Raw genomic sequence first — 4568 nt, 5'->3', positions numbered from 1 at the left:
GTAAGACCGAATACTTTACTGTATGCCATGCCTATGTACATTCCTGGCAGGGAAGCAATAAACAGGTACTTAGTTCTGAGACTCTCGCTCTGTCTTTCCTCTTACTGTAAACGACTCGATGACATTTCTGGTTTGCATACAGGTAACAGGTGCTTTGTTCCCCAGGCAGGAAGTTCACCTGTGTTAAATATCAACTCAAATGTTCTTTATATGGCACATTTTTTCACGACAAATGCATTTTAATGTGCTTAACCAATAAAATAATAAAAGGTGAGAAAGATTAAAACGCCACATGTTTCTATGCAAATATAAAGCGATGGTAGACATGAATAAAAATGAATTAAGAGATCAATTCAAATAGTAAAACAATAGTAAAATAACTGTAGAAATGAGAGACTGATGCAGCAAAATGGATAAAATAAATAAAGTAGATAATATGGCTAAGACAACACTTAAAACCGTCGGGATTGTTGTGTTTTTTCAACTCATCAACTCATGGCATGAGGCGGTTAAATGACAGAGATGTATTTGTTGAAAATCTATCACTTCCCTTATAAAAATGAAACTTCCTGCAAGTGTGTCAAAAAAATGTTGCCAGAAGTTTGCCAATAATGGTGAATCTGCAGCAAACCTTTTTCATCAATAATATGTATTCTAGTTTTTTTTCTTTTTTCTAGTTTTTTTTCTTCTGACAAAAAATTCTCTCAAGATTCTATTTCAATCTGTGGCAACAATATTTATTGCCACGTTACCAGAAACTGCTTCTGGTGAAAACATGCGTTTTAAGACCAGTTGACGACCAATCAGGGGGATTCGAAAAATCTGTTGGAAAATGGAAACTAAGAAATCTAGCTAGCTACCTATCAACGTTTGCCAGTGAGTGTCTAACTTATTAATTAAACTTCTTAATGAATTAAAACATGTTAGCTCATTGATGCCTAGTTAACAATGTCATGCTTTATGGGATAGTGAAACACTTTGAGTTTCAATGTGTCAGCGCCACTGCTTGTCTAACTGCTTAGCTAGCTACTTGGCTAGCTGCTTGGCTAACTGCTTAGCTAGCTACTTGGCTAGCTGCTCGGTTAGCTACTTGGCTAACTAAGGTTATGATATTTTTGACTCTTGCAGATGGCTACCCTTCCCCTACCTGTGGTGTTGGAAAATGCTGTATTGGGAGGAGGATGCATGAACCCTCTTTGAGCGATACATTTGTGTCTATAAGCATGGTAAGCAAATGCATGCATTGTTTTCATAAATGTAGCCCATACATTCCTTCTTTGTAGCAATTAGATCTTTCATTGCTTTAAACTAGTAGCTAGCTCATCTTCATCATGTGTTGTTCTTTCTCTCTTTCTAGAAGCAATCAGTTACAAGGCAAAAACCAAGATTGAGGCCTTCAATCTACCCGAGGACAGAGAGATGTGCGCAACAGGTGCCACTTCTTGCATGCTTGGCTTTGAGATGTAAGTTAACAATCATTATTTTCGGGAATAATATGAATTTCCATATTAGGGATAACTACATTTTATGTTGCTTTTCTTCCACCCAAGCCTAATACACCTGAGTCAGGAAGAAGAGACAACTATTAGACAACTTCTTAGTGATGAAGTCCCCAGTCTAGATTTAATATCTGTTTGATACAATTGTGTTGAGGCTTGGCTGGAGCAAAATATTGTGTACTGTGGAACAGTTGGCCACACAATTTAAAGGTAGATTTAGTAGGCCTAGTTTATGCTAGCTCCATCATTTGTTTATATACATTGTTTCCTTGCTGAAAAATATATGGAATGCCAGTTTCAGTGAGAAGCATAGCAACATCAAGGCAACTTTAACAGCTTTTTAAAAATGTATGTATCATTTATTTAACTAGGCAAGTCATTTAAGAACAAATTCTTATTTACAATGACGGCCTACCGGGGAACAGTGGGCCAACTGCCTTGTTCAGTGGCAGAACTACAGCTCGGGGATACAAACCAGCAACCGTTCGGTTACTGGCCCAACGCTCTAACCACTAGGCTACCTGCCGCACTCAAAAAATGGTCAAGGCTTCTTGCTATATTGGGAGGAGCTGACCGCATTTTTACAAGGCTAAACTCTCCCATTAGCCGCTGAGTCTACCTTTTTAAGATGCCAAAATAGAAAATGTTACAGTGCATGCATTTTGGATGAAAGACTTCCATAGGGCCGCCATCTTCAAAGTTCACTCAAAAAGGCAATCGTTCTGAACTGGGTTTCATTTAGTTTTTGATGTTTTAATTATTAAATCTTATCTTTTAAACTTTCAATAGTTGAAAGCTATTGCTCATGTATCACTTGGCTCATGTAAATTCAGTAGTTGCCCCTTTAAACATCATAAGGTCAACATCCCCATTGTGTTCACATGTAAATGTTGTAGCTACATAAAAATGTCAAACAATATGCAGTCTTTGCTCCTTTCTTCTTTAGCATGATGATCATTTTAAGTTGTATTGCATTAAGACATTGAATACATGTTGTTTAGTATGTTTACTACATTTATTATGTTTAGTTCTCTGTGAGAATCAAGTTTATTTAAAGTTATGTGATTTGGTTTATGTAGATACAACATTGCAATGTTGTAAACAAACAGTAACCAATAACCTGATCTAATGTTGTGCAAAACGGTAATCAAGGCAATGCGTGGCTACGTTGAATATTCTAAAATAATGTTTAACCCTTTTTTTGTTACTACATGATTCAATGTGTTATTTCATAGTTTTGATGTCTTCACTATTATTCTACAATGTAGAAAATAATAAAAAATAAAGAAAAACCCTTCAATGAGTAGGTGTCCAAACTTGATTGGTACTGTATCCTTTTAAATTATTATTAAATACTGTAATATGAGATCTGTATGTGAAACATTTTACACTTCAGTCAACAGATTATCTTATCCAGAGTGACCTACAGTAAGTACATTCATCTTAAGATAGCTAGGTGAGACCAACCACATACAGTATCACAGTCAAATATACAGGATACAAACATTCTATTCCAGCTTAACAATGGATATAGCATTTTGTAAATGAAAAATTCGGGTTTTTTTGCATCTAAAATCTAATATTTTCAACAACAAAAAAAATCTTATGGAAAAATACATGTAAAAAATGTAATAGAGCATTTTCATTATCTAATTGTACTGTAGGTGATCTGCTCGCTGTTATTCTTGGAAAATTTAATATTTTGTAATATCATCTATTTGGCTAAGGTAAGTGGTTTAGAAACCCCAATCTGCTCTTTCTGATACTATATAGAAATCACAACATCAATACTTGCATATGACTCTAAGAGGATTTGGAAAAAGTCACTTTTTGGCACACCCAGCAAGAAAATGACATGTCCTCCTAAAACTGCTTATAACCCATTCAGTTTGTGATATCAAAATTCTAAAAACAACATATTTAAATTTTTAAATTCATATGCAGTAAAAATTACTGTCTCTGCGCTTCTAGTCTTAAAAGCAAAGCTAAAAAGCTGTTAAGATTTTTCTTAAGTGTCAAACATTTCTGAGGCCCTCAGATCCTCTGGCAGGCTGCTCCAAATGCCAGAACCATAGCGACAGATGAGCCTCCCCAAAAGGCTGTCCTTTCTGGAACAACTAAAAGACCAGTGGCAGAAGATTTGAGGGACCAACCGGGCACATACCTTAAAAGCATATCAGACATGTATTTGGGTGCCAGGCCATGTAGTGCTTAAAAAAACTCTAAAACTAACATGCAACCAATGCAGAGACTTACAAATAGGTGTTTTTATTTAACTAGGCAAGTCGGTTAAGAACAAATTCTTATTTACAATGACTACATACCCCGGCTTAACCCTAACCCAGACAACGCTGGGCCGATTGTGCGCCCCCCCCTATGGGACTCCCAATCATAGCCAGTTGTGATACAGCCTGGAATCGAACCAGGGTCTGTAGTGATGCCTCTAGCACGGAGATGCAGTGTCTAAGACAGCTGGGCCACTCAGGAGCCCTGAGCTCTCTTTCTGGTCTGCATTCTGAATCAGTTGAAGTTGGCTAATGTTTTTTTGGGGGGAGACCAGACAGGAGACTATTGCAGCAATAAAGCCTGCTAGTAATAAAACCATGCGTGAGTCTCAGTGTTGGCCTGGCAGAGAAACGGATACACTTTGGCAATATTTCCTAGGTTATTAAAAGGCCATTTGGTCACATTTCATAGTGTATGACAGAGTCTAAAATCCCAGCTAGGTTTTAGCCTGGTGGGATGTATCTAGTGCCAGATAATGTATATGTGCCGTCAGTTTCTCTCTATGGGCCTTAGCAACAATAACCAGAACCTTGCTTTTGCCTTTTTAGCTGTTGTAAGTCTTGTGCCATCAATATATTTATGCCAGTGATACATTTAACCAGGGTCTATACAGATGTGCATCATCAATATAGCATTTAGAACATTTACACCATGCTTCCTAATAACACTACTAAGGGGTAACATGTATAGACTAAATTATATAGGATCAAATCTAACCTTGAGGGACACCACATGAGATAGATACATGCTCACCTAGTGCAATACAATAGGATCTATTTGTCA

The 4568-nt window shown here is 36.9% G+C and overlaps 1 long non-coding RNA gene across 1 annotated transcript; it reads left to right on the top strand.

The window, feature by feature from the left end:
* Positions 1-790: 790 nt before the first annotated feature.
* On the top strand, positions 791-2815 carry LOC110525030 (uncharacterized). Its single transcript, XR_002473698.3, has 4 exons — positions 791-876; positions 1129-1226; positions 1358-1463; positions 1551-2815. It is a non-coding gene; the product is annotated as an uncharacterized LOC110525030 (long non-coding RNA).
* Positions 2816-4568: the final 1753 nt, after the last annotated feature.

The sequence above is a fragment of the Oncorhynchus mykiss genome, chromosome 6 (genome assembly GCF_057628025.1).
Source record: "Oncorhynchus mykiss isolate SJ-2025 chromosome 6, ASM5762802v1, whole genome shotgun sequence".
NCBI classification, from domain to species: domain Eukaryota; kingdom Metazoa; phylum Chordata; class Actinopteri; order Salmoniformes; family Salmonidae; genus Oncorhynchus; species Oncorhynchus mykiss.
The sequence above is the reverse complement of the archived record's forward strand: the minus strand, read 5'-3'. Positions and strand labels throughout refer to the sequence as shown.